The sequence below is a fragment of the Rosa chinensis genome, chromosome 4 (assembly GCF_002994745.2).
Source record: "Rosa chinensis cultivar Old Blush chromosome 4, RchiOBHm-V2, whole genome shotgun sequence".
NCBI lineage: Eukaryota > Viridiplantae > Streptophyta > Magnoliopsida > Rosales > Rosaceae > Rosa > Rosa chinensis.
In genome coordinates, this window is record NC_037091.1 from 17,039,399 (window position 1) to 17,052,166 (window position 12,768).

A 12,768-nucleotide genomic window follows, 5' to 3' on the forward strand; every position below is an offset into this window, starting at 1 on the left:
AAAGAAGTTGATTTAAGATTTCAAAAATCTAATATCTATAAATTGTAACCGACTAACTAAAAATAAAATAAAATGAACCCCTTCCGTGTTGGGTGGCCCTAAGGTTTTTTTTTGGGATTTTGTCCATTTACCCCATTTCTAGGGATTTTTTTCCCACTTACCCCATTAAGTTTTTTTAATTCTCTCTTACCCAATACACTCTAAGGGAGTCTTTCCTAATACCTTTTTTTTTGTTTTTAATTTTTTTTTAATACCATTTTACCCTCACTCCCTTGTTACTTAGAGAGAGAGAGAGAGAAAAAATAGAAGAGAGAGAAACCATGGGAGACTTCGCCGGAGCCGGTCACCGGCCGCCGGAATCCGGTCACCGGACGCCGGATTCCGGCCAACGTTCGCCGGATTCCGGCCAACTTTCGCCGGATTCCGGCCAACTTTCGCCGGATTCCGGTCACCGGTCGCCGGATTTCGGTCACCTACTGCCGCCCACCGGAATTTGCTGAAAATCTCACCGGAAAGTTTTTTTGCCCCCAATAGACATCTATTGCCCCCTAGTAGATGGGCAATAAACCTCTATTGCCCCCCAATAGACGTCTATTGCCCCCTAATAGACGTCTATTACCCTCCAATAGACGACTATCAGCCATGTATTGCCCCCCAATAGACGACCATCAGCCATGTATTGCCCCCCAATAGACGTCTATTACCCCCCAATAGGACTTTCAGTTGCTAAAATGAGAACTAATCTCCAAAAATTTAGACAAATAAAACTTTGATTACAGAAAAAAACAAGGAGATTACATAAATTCAAAACGTCTATTGCCCCCCAATAGCCGTCTATTGCCCTCCAATAGATGTGTAATAGACGTCAATTAGAGAGCAATAGACATTCAAAACGTCTATTGCCCCTCAATAGACGTCTATTGCCCCCCAATACAACTTTCGATCGCCGGAATGAAAACTAATTTTTCTACATTAAACAAATAAAACTTCTATTGCCTCCCAATAGACGTCTATTGGGAGGCAATAGACCAACAACTCAGCCATTTTTGTTAAATTTGCATTATCATCATCAATGTACCATTCGTGCAAAACAAACCTCCATGTACCATTAACTCTTTCTAATTATGACAAGAAACACCCAGTTTAGTTCTAGATTATATCACCAATGTCAACATAGTTGAGGCATATCCGATAGTGCTACAGCAGATGTGGCGAAGTTCCAATCAACATTATTATAATGAACTACTACCACTAAATGCATTGCTCTTTTAAAATTTGATTCGTCAGATGGAGAGAACTTGGTCAATGCTTCCCATGATAGATACACAGAGCCCAGGCTCTGCCCAATCATAGTCAATCTAGGGTACGTTGCTTCCTCGATCCATTTCCGCTTGTACAGATAGACCACCTAATCAATTGGATTAGGTATCAATGGAAATTGAATTAGGGATATTGATAGAGTATGAAAGAGAGCACTGTACCTTTGGTGGGTGAAGTAGTTTGACTCCAAAGAGATCGACGGCTCGGGAAGTGAGTGAATCAGGGGAGGAGTCGTGGTCACCGGTGAAGACGACGCAGTCAAGGTTGGGGTTTTCATCCTGGATGGCTTTGACGGCGCACTAGAGCACTCTCTTGCTCCGCCGCCGTCGTTGGTGTAGGGGTGGAAGAATGCGACGGCAGTTGTTTCCGGCGGTGGAAGAGAGAGAGCGTTGCCGGAGTGAAGAGAGAGATCTGAGAGAGCGCTGCCGGAGTGAAGAGAGAGAGGGAGGAAAGAGAAGATGCATCATGCGGCTGGAGAGAGGAGTTGAGTGGCAATGCTGTAGTTTGTTAATTAAGTTGAGGGTAAAGTTATCATTTTACTTTAAATGGGGTTACTGGGAATAAAAATCTGTTGCTGGGGTAAGTGGGATAACTTTGGTTTATTTTGGGGCTTTTGGTCAAAGACCCTTTTTTTTTTTGAATGAGTTAGGAACTTAGGGTGGACTACGGTCTTAAACCCTAACATTGTCTTCTTGGTTACTTTGTGTTGTGAGGGTAGGAAATTACATTAGGTTACTTTAGGGTGACCTTAACATTGTCTTCTTGGTTACTATATGTTGTGAAGTTAGGGTAATTACATTAGGTTGCTTTAGCACCTTACATAGCTCAAATTTGACGAAGCCCGTAGAGGGTGGGTCATGATATGTTGTTACCTACATTTTTACTATTAATGGATTGATAACCCTTGTTTAAAAAAAAAAAAAAAAAGGAATAAAATAAAACAAATTATTTTTTTGAAAGAGAACGGGTGTCAATCCATTAATTGTAAAATGTAGAGAATGTCACATCATGACTCACCATCTGTGGGCTATATCAATATTAAGCATGTTTAAGCTACCTAAAGCAGGGGAAGTCTAGAATACGCAAGCCGTAAGTTATGCAACCAACGTCTGTTAAGACGGAGGGGCTTAATTGATAATTCCACTCACTGTATTAATCAGGGTAAAACATATTTTACAGTCCTCCCCGCTAGCGCATCAGCCACCGCAATCCAATTTTGTTCGTCTTCTTCTTCCTCCTTCTCCTCGTAGGGCTATATATCCACAAACCACAAACCATTTTCTCCAGAGCCACACCGTCGTTGGTCTTCTCCTCGTTGGCTAGAAAGCACGTTCTGCAACCGTATGAAAACTGATTAGGGATTAAGACCCGTGTCCGCAAAGATTTGAATTTGTTTGGCATCGATTTGTTGAACCCAATTTGTTGTTTTCAGTAGTACGTTATCACCGGATACCATATTCCATCGAAGGAAAAATCCGTCTATGCTGTCGAGATCTACTGCACCGGATTTTTTGCACTTATTAATTATCAGACCCAGATTTTTGACAGACAGCTCCTCAGTCCTCACCAAAATTTTTGAGTCATATTATTACTTGATCAAAGAGATAATAAGGACCATGAACGAGTTGGGCATGTTGGAAAACTGGGAGCTATTCCTATGATCCATCTTCAAATTCTTTCTGATAAATGCAGATGACATATATTACATGGGTTCTAGAAGGATCTGGGTAGTCAATCACTATATATCTTGACCAATATTTGTGAGATGGGATGACATAAATCTCCAGATTTCGCAATTTCGCTATTTCACCCTAGTTTTCTAAGATCTGAAAGTTTCCACATCGCCTTCATCGTCTGTAAGTTGGAAGTCTTCATCATCTTCGACTACACCATCCTTCAGACTGATCTTCACATACACCTCCGTATATGTTTGACCGACCACTTCCCTTCACTATGGATGTGCTCTGTGAAGAGAAAGATCCTCTGCTTTGTTCATTAACCAAAGCTTTCTTTCATCGGCAATAATGTCCTCATGTGAGAATTGATTAATTAATCCCCACATTTTTTACCTTGACGGCCACCAATTTACTCAAAATGACCGTCAACTGCGAAATTACCTGATACCCCCTACTTTCAGCCATTCTGTGGCGTAAGGAGAGCCACGTCTCCTTTTGTCAGCAGCTGTAAGTTACAGCCTGCGTATTCTAGCCGCCTCCAAATGATGTCACCATAGAATGATGCTTTAAAAGTAACTAGGGAACCAGAAAAAGCTAGGATTAAAACGGAGCTTCTGCTATCCACCTAGGTGAGGGTCACCTGCTGTCTGTTAACAGCGCGTGGGTACAAGCGCTGACAGAACAGTGGCAAACCAAAAACGCGTGTTTGACTCGGTAATTTTTTTTTTTTACCAGTCGATCTCATTGTTTTGACATATATGGGTTTCCGAAAGGGCTGTTCTCAGTTTTCAATTTAGAAACCCTAATCTCCCACCTGATGGCCTCCGCCAACGAGCAGCGATCCCAGTTCGAGCTCCTCTTCAGTCTCTGCAAGCAGACCGATCCTGACTCGCTCTCACTCAAACTCGTTCACCTCCTCCAATTCTCGCCGGCGCAGGAGGCCCGGGCCATGTCCGCCATTCTCCTCCGCAGGCAGCTCACCCGCGACGACTCCTATATCTGGCCCAGGCTCTCCCCGACGACGCAGTCCAGCCTCAAATCGATCCTCCTGTCCTGTATTCAACGCGAGGAGGTCAAATCGATTTCCAAGAAGCTCTGCGACACCATCTCCGAGCTCGCCTCCGAAATCTTGGCGGACAACGGCTGGCGGGAGCTCCTCCCGTTCATGTTCCGGAGATAGGGATAGGTTTCAGGACCTATTGCCGGCGATGATGAGGACATTCATGGAGTCTTTGAACAACGGGAACGAGGCCACGGGGCACAGGAGGCACTCGAGTTGTTCATCGAATTGGCTGGGACCGAGCCAAGGTTCCTCAGGAGGCAGATTGTGGAGGTGGTTGGTTCTATGCTGCATGTTGCTGAAGCTGAGTCCTTGGAAGAAGGGACCAGACACTTGGCCATAGAGTTTGTAATCACTCTAGCCGAGGCCAGCGAGCGAGCCCCGGGGATGATGAGGAAGTTGCCGCTGTTTATTAGTAGGTTGTTTGCCATTTTGATGAAGATGGTTTTGGATATTGAGGATGATCCCTCATGGCATACCGCGGAGACTGAAGATGAGGATGCTGGTGAGAGTGGTAATTACAGTGTTGGGCAGGAGTGTTTGGATAGGCTTGCCATTTCCTTGGGTGGGAATACCATTGTTCCCGTCGCGTCCGAGCAGTTGCTTGCCTATTTGGCTGCCTCCGAGTGGCAGAAACACCATGCAGCATTGATTGCCCTTGCATAGATTGCTGAGGGTTGTTCTAAGGTATCAATTTTGCCCTTATTTTGTTTTTGAATCCTGCACCGTCTGGAAACTAATTGTCACTCCCCATGGCTTCTTGTTAGTGGATCAAGATAGGAATAGTTGTTACCTCATCAGCTTTTAGATGTTTGCATATTTCACTACTTGTAGCAATGCTTGTTTTCTGTATTATATGGCTTGGTGATAAAAGCCCCATTGTGTTTCACATATGATGTTATTCTGTCAACATGATGACAACTAGGTAGAATTATAATGGGAACAGTAATCTAAGTGTTTTTTTTTTAATATACTTCTCCACTTGTAGTAACACGCTGGACATATATGAAACATTTTCATTTGAATGTGAGTTGATTGTCCTGTATGTATAATGTGCGCACACAAACTGACAGATTATGACTTTATCTCAACGACGACACAAGGTCACCTGCAAAGTATTTTTGTGCATTATACCTCTTCCTATAGTCAAATGGATTCAAGTTACCTTATTCTTAGTTTATTCCATTTAATTTTGCTCCAGGTAATGATAAAAAATTTGGAGCAAGTCGGGGCAATGGTCTTGAACTCGTTTCAAGATCCTCATCCTCGTGTAAGGTGGGCAGCTATTAATGCGATTGGACAGTTGTCTACTGATTTGGGCCCAGACCTGCAAGTTCAATATCATCAACGGGTGCTTCCGGCATTAGCTGCTGCCATGGATGATTTTCAGAACCCTCGTGTGCAGGTACATTGATATCAGTGGCTAATTTATTTATCTGTAATGACACTTGTGAAGAGAAATAAGAGTGTCTAAGAAGCTGACATTCTTGGTGGCTTGAACAAGATAATAGTTGGTGTATTATTAGGAGACTATATCTAAGGCTCTTTTTCTTATTGGTTACCACAAGTGTAGAGGTATTTTCAATCGAGACTTCACGAGAGGAGCGGTGACTGATAGGCTACCCTAGTCACAAAGGATCAATCTGATTGGATCATTGAACAATTATAGCATATGTCTCCAAAATCAGCATGAACACCATATGACTGCTAAGCACTAGTGCATCTCACATGTGTTATTGTCTTGTAGGGTTCCAGACGTGAACATATTTCTTGATTTGTTATACCAGATGAATGCAAACTTGTGTTTCACACAGTGATAGATACCATATTTATTGAGGCTATGAAGAAAGTACTGTGAATATGCTTTTGAAGGATGTATCTCATGGTACTGGGGATTTATTTGTTATGTAGCAGCAGTCATCTGAAAATTGTTATTAGGCTTTCATAGGTAGGAAACAAAATGACTGGAATCTGGTGAATTAGTTCAAGACTTGCTTGCTGGGGATGCCAATGGTTGGCTTCACTTGCTTAACCAAATGCTTGAGAATCTGAACAATGGTTTTGTAAAAGGGGCTGTACTTAATTTGTTCTTTGAATAACTAGAAACTTCTCAAACAAATCCAGTTTGGCTTTATCAAACTGAAAGGAGATAATACACTACAGCCCCCTTCAATCTCTCTGAGTGAATTGCGTTAAGAGCCCCCTTCCCCCTTTAATCTTTCTCATGCATGTTTGTGTCTGTGTACATGCATACATACATAATAAACACACATAATGAGGCATTAAGTTGTGTACATCTATGTTGTGCAGTCTTGTTCTAAACCCTTATACTGTCTCCAGTTTTTCTTTTATAATTGGTTTTTGATAGTATTAAATACTTCTTATCCCCTGTATTCTTTTATAGACATTCCTTCTTTGCTTTTCTGTCTGGAAAGATGATAATATTTGTTACAATTGATACTACTTGCATTGACCTATTGTCATACATGTTCCCCGCTTTATACTAGTAAACGAACTGCGGAAGCTTGGAGCAAAAATTCAAGTCTGTGCAAGCTCTGCTCTGGTTTCGGGAAAGATAATAGAAAGTATGCAAAATCCTTCAAAATATATCTCTTAATTTTATTTATTTTCTTACTTTTCTCTCGCTTTTTTTCAGTTGTAAACTAAATGGTGCTAATGGTTTCTATTCTGCTGGCAGTGGTTTGTCTGGTTCCTGCCTTGCTGCAACTGACCTCAGAGGTGGGATATCATTGGTATTAGCTGCATTGGCTGCAGAAGGTACTACTGAGATCAGCGGTGTTGCTCATATTGTGGTTATGAGAATGTAGATACAAAACTTCATATGCTGGGAGCCGATATCAAAAGATTAACGGCCCCTGCTTCTTCCTAGTGGAACAAGTACATAATTCTTCCCATTATAATTTGTTATCTTTCTGGACTACTGGACCCATTGTGACTGACAAGAGGATTTTGACAAAACTACTCTTTCGCTTGCTAAATATCGTGTTTCAAAGCCAAGCTAAGAATGGGTTGTGAGACAGGTGACGGGGTTATACACATCAGAGTGAAGAAGAATCTAAGATGGTTATAGTAGTAGTGTTACAGGTTAAAGGTCCTCAGTTTCTTCATAGCTGTACAGTGGAAACCCCCGAACCTACATCATTGATCATTCAAGGCTTCATCACCCTTCTCCATATAAGCCCATTCACAAGATCGATCTCAAGTTCAGCTATTGACAAAGCTGTATTGTTGGGAGATCTAGGTGCCTACACATCGTTGATCTATTTTCTTTGTTGCTTTTCAAACACTAGAAATGGCACCCCTGTGATGCCGCGGGGGTTTGTTATTATTAACCAGTTTGTATACTATGATCAATTTGCACAAATAAAAAGGCGATTTGCATTTTGTTATTTAGTGTTCAAATATTTGTGATTTGTGAACATTAGGTTTACAACAGGAATTCATAATCATCATCAACATAATCGAAAATGAGGTGATATTCGATGAAAGCAATAAAATAATATATATATCATACATCAAATTACCACGTGTGCATATGAATAGCCTCATCAGTTTCCCAGAATCTAAAATAGGGAAGTTCAAATACATATCAGCTACCAAGCAGCAATCCAAAATGGATGAAGTATGCAATACAAAAAAATATATCTTGCAAAATAAGTGGCAAAATTGCACAATAAATTTGCACCATCCAGAGTGGCTTCCTTGGCTGCTTTTACATTCAACTGCAACACCACATAATCCAATTAGTCTCCAACAGATTGTAGGGATGCAAATTGTTAATGCAGTAACCTCATGATTCCTACATGAGACTTAATACTCAGATCTAATCTTATTACCTATTAATTGTCATCAAATCATGATTATTTTAATATAAGCTATTAAGTGCCTAACATAGACATGAAATCAAACCACGTAAACTGTAAACAAACGACCTCAAGTGGTAATCCAACTGAAAGCAGATCTGTATGCAAATGCTTCTTAGCATACTATAATGCTAGTCAACGTTCAAATTCTGTTACTTTACAAAACACCTTCCAACAATACTTCATTTACAATACTACATCAGACCCGAACACCATGCATAATAAACAAAACCAAAGCATTAGGAACCTCAATTTTCTTTGAAAATCCAAGCTCGCATCCAGGAGCAGAACCCAAGTGTCATCTATGTTGTGCCTTAACCCCTTGTCCTCTGCAACCTCAGCTTCAATTTCAAAACCCCCGCTTCTCTCGCATCTGAATTTGGCTCACAGACCTTATTGCCCTTGTTCCTTTACTGCAATTTATGCACTTCAAAAGGCCAACCCTCTTGTCTTTGAACCTTCCAGCCAGAATGATCAACATAGTTGCAGGAATAATGCTTGCCCTGCGTAATGTAAAAGGAAAGCGTAAAACTTTATCCAATGAACAAATGCAATCACTTCAGCAGGTCAATGAGGAACTAAGCTAACATATAGTATTCACTCAACCAATGCTATCTCTCTATTATGTCATCAATAGTTGGGAGAAATTTTTTTTTACTATTTTCAGAATTTGATCTGCAAACATTTTCAAACAGCTTTAAGTATAGTCAATGGGGAAGGAGCAAAGAGGATGACATTGTTCTAGCAAACATAGTGAACAAATAGTTAGAATACCAACAGGTATCCAAACAAGGATAAAAGGGGCTGAAAACTTTGATCCGTTTCAGTTTCTGCAAATGAGAAATACTTGTTTAAATTGTCAATCGGTGTCACCTAAAGTTGCCTACAGACCAACAATCAAAGAGGGTCCTCTGTATCTGTCTCTCATTAAGCGACATATGTTGATGGTGATATACAACCAAATACCTCTTACACCAATCTTCTTGATTAATTTGTATACTAATATTGCCCTTGTTTATGGATCAGAAGTATAGCAGAAATCTCTCAAATCCGTCAAATATTCACATGGTTTGAAAAACAGTAGTCTTATCATAACATAGCTCTTGACCATCGAACGTTATTAGAATATTAATGAGAAAATAAGCATGGAGCTGGACCAAAGTCTCACACACAACATATATCTTTACTGTCTCTCCACCCCACAGTTCTTCTCTCTCAAATTGAGAAGCGAGAAGCTAATCGAAATGGGTGTGCTAGATTATCAATCAGACAATTTAACAATAAGCTCCAATCCCAAAAAGAAATGCAAGGCAATGCAGGTATCACCCAAACTTCTCAATAAACAACTTACCTTCAAGGCGGAGAAAGACAGATGTAGCTACTACACTTCCAACACAGAAACCTCTATCTGCAATCAATCAAATACAAATTCCTCAAAAGAACCGAACTTTCGAATCAAATAGTGGACACCCAAAACCTAATCAAACTAATCAACCCCCACTCTTCTTAGGAATACCCATCTTCTTTTCTGTCAGTTCCCTTTGCAGATATTTAAACATAAACTGCAAATTTTAGTTCAACTACCGTAAACCCGAAACAAATTGCAGAAGCATTTCAATTCTGTATTAATAAAATTCATATACATCCCAAATTCAGTCAATCTAATGCTTTTATACATCAATTCCATATATTCATCTCCACCACAAAATTACAGATTTAATTAATCTCAATATCCCAACAGAAAACATTCACAACTCAAAAGCTTGATTTCGTACCATATCTGCCGAGACAATAGTCTCAATGACCTGCTGCCTCCAGCAGCCCTCCTTAATTCCTCATCATCCCTTTAAAAATCAATCGAAATCAAGACTAGAAGCTCCCCTTTACATTTCAATTTCCCCTGTTTCCTCCAAGTACGAAATTCAAGAACAACAATCAAAAGAACTGAGCATTAATAACTCCATTAGAGTGAAATTGAAACTCAACCTATCAACTAATGAGAGGCTTGGGAGAATGGGTTACCAGAACGAAGAGGATAATCCGGCGGCGTTCACGGCGGCTCTGGTTGAAATCAGAAGTCGGGCCCTTGGTTTGGATAAAAGGAGAGGCACTGACTCCATTCTTGGAGGTATTGGAGCTCGATTCGATTTGGAGAAGGAAGACCGGAGAAACCCAGGGTCTAGGATTCCGGTGATGGAACGTGGGGGGTCCTTCGAGGTACGGCCGGCGGCGAGGCTTCTGGATTTTCATGTCCGGCTCCCTCTGAGCACGCTGATGGCGGGGGTGTGTTGAGGAAATGGCCGAAACTTGATGAGAGCTAGGGAGCAGCGCCGTCGTGACTTTGATGGTCGATTGATGAGGCTGGCGGCGGTGGATGGCAGTGATCTTCTTGGGTTTTGATCGGAATCGGGTCCAGAATCGATTGGCGGTGGCGTGTTTTGAATTGGTGGCCGGAAATGGTGGTCTCCGATAGAGAGAAGTGGAAAGGAGAGAGGAGAGAATTAGGTGTGCGGCCGAGGAAGAGAGAGAGATTGTGTTTTGAGTTTCTAGGGTTAGTTTCTATAAATACGAGTGGACATAAATGTAAAATTGGTCCGGTGGAGGGAAAGAATGAAAATTGAAAATTGAAAAACGCCGCCGTTTTATTTTTTTAATTTTTTCTTTTTTTAAGAAATTAATATCAATTTTTTTTAATTCATTAATCACTGTTAAACAGTGCACAGTTTGTGTCCACAATCAAATAGAAATTGGACAATTTATTCATGTCATACCAACTTACTACTAACAATATAAATCAATAAAACTAAAAATAAAAACATGGTACATCTCAAACATTTTCAGCAATTTAAGTATAACTTGTTTTTTAAGGTTATTCAAAAATAAAACCCTCTATAAGCAAAATGGGAGACAAAATAAAAAATTTTAAAATGCACCGCTGGATGTTGTCCACATACGAATATATGGTAGTGGTAAAAATTTCAGCGATTTCCTCCTACGGTCGGGCCCCGATTTACCCGGTTAACTCGATACCCTAAATAGAACATAAAACAAATATGCTCGTAACCGGTGCTTGCCAGTTCACTTTTTTCGATCTTTTAGCTGCCACACTCTCGTGGGTAGGGGGTCTACTTACGGATGTAAAAATTCCGGAATGTTTGTTCGCGCATGGTGCCGCTCCCCATAGGAAAGTTTGCGTGTGTAAAGCGTTGACAGCTCCGTTGGGTGCCTTATTCACAGCGGATCAGCCTAATTTTTTATACAATACGTATCACTGTTCTATAAACATATGAGAATTTTCAGATTGATCGATTTCCATTTCAAAATTTTTGGATCGCACATAATCTTTATATGCCTAGTAATGTCGTATAACTTGTTTATTAAGCTTATTACCCTCCATAAGCAAAATGGGGGACGAAATTGAATTTTTTAAAATACACCGCTGGATGTTGTTTGCATATGAATATATGTTAGTGGTATAAATTTCAGCTATTTCCGCCTTCAGTTGGACCTCGATCTACCCAGTCAACTCGATACCCTAAATAGAACATAAAACAATTATGCTCGTAACCGGTGCTTGGCAGTTCAATTTTTTTGATCTTTTAGCTCCCACACTCTCGTGGGTAGGGGGTCTACCTGCGGATGTCAAAATTCTGGGATTTCTGTTCCCGGACGGTGCCCCTCCCCTTAGGGATGGTTTCTTTTGCAAAGCGTTGACCGCTCCGTTGGGTGCCTTATTCACGGCGGATCGGCCTAATTTTTTTACACAATACCCATCATTGTTGTATAAAGATATAGAAATTTTCGGATTGATTGATTTCCATTTTAGAATTTTTGGATCACACATAATCCTTATATGCCTAGTAAAATGTTAATTAGGCTTGTTACCCTCCAAAAGCAAAATGGGGGAGGACATGGAATTTTTTTAAATTCACCGTCGGATGTTGTCCGCATACGAATATATGGTAGTGGTAGGAATTTCGGCCATTTCCACCTTCTGTTGGGCATCGATCTACACGGTCAACTCGATACCCTAACTAGAACATAAAACAAATATGCTCACAACCTGTCCTTGCAAATTCTTTTTTTTTTATCTCTCATCTCCTAGTTTCCCACACTCTCGTGGGTAGGGGGTCTACCTGCGGATGTCAAAATTCCGGGATTTCTGTTCGCGGACGGTGCCCCTCCCCTTAGGGATGGTTTCTTTTGCAAACCGTTGACCGCTTCGTTGGGTGCCTTATTCACGGCGGATCGGCCTAATTTTTTTACACAATACCTATCATTGTTGTATAAAGATATAGAAATTTTTGGATTGATCATTTTCCATTTTAGAATTTTTGGATCGCACATAATCCTTATATGCCTAGTAATGTAGTATATTTTGTTAATTAGGCTTGTTACCCTCCAAAAGCAAAATGGGGGAGGACATGGAATTTTTTTAAATGCACCGTCGGTCCGTCGGATGTTGTCCACATATGAATATATGGTAGTGGTAGGAATTTCGGCCATTTCCGCCTTCGGTTGGGCATCGATCTACACGGTAAACTCGATACCCTAATTAGAACATAAAACAAATATGCTCCCAACCGGTCCTTCCAAATTCATTTTTTTTTATCTCTCATCTCCCACACTCTCGTGGGTAGGGGGTCTACCTGCGGATGTCAAAATTCCGGGATTTATGTTCGCGGACGGTGCCCCTCCCCTTAGGGATGGTTTCTTTTGCAAAGCGTTGACCGCTCCGTTTGGTGCCTTATTCACGGCGGATCAGCCTAATTTTTTTATACAATACCTATAATTGTTGTATAAAGATATAGAAATTTTCGGATTGATT

At 40.7% G+C, this 12,768-nt stretch overlaps 1 long non-coding RNA gene and 1 pseudogene across 5 annotated transcripts; one reads left to right on the top strand and one right to left on the bottom strand.

Moving 5' to 3' along the window:
* The first annotated feature begins 3,814 nt into the window (after window positions 1-3,814).
* On the top strand, window positions 3,815-7,470 carry LOC112197546 (annotated as a pseudogene).
* Window positions 7,471-7,587: 117 nt separating this feature from the next.
* LOC121052643 lies at window positions 7,588-10,493 on the bottom strand. Of its 5 annotated transcripts, none has more exons than XR_005809700.1 (4): window positions 9,963-10,493; window positions 9,716-9,884; window positions 9,292-9,348; window positions 7,588-8,443 (listed from the first exon to the last, which is right to left on the bottom strand). It is a non-coding gene; the product is annotated as an uncharacterized LOC121052643 (long non-coding RNA). The 5 variants fall into 5 exon arrangements; XR_005809701.1 differs by having other exon boundaries at window positions 9,716-9,847; window positions 9,963-10,492; XR_005809699.1 differs by having other exon boundaries at window positions 7,588-7,799; window positions 8,188-8,443; window positions 9,716-10,492.
* Window positions 10,494-12,768: the final 2,275 nt, after the last annotated feature.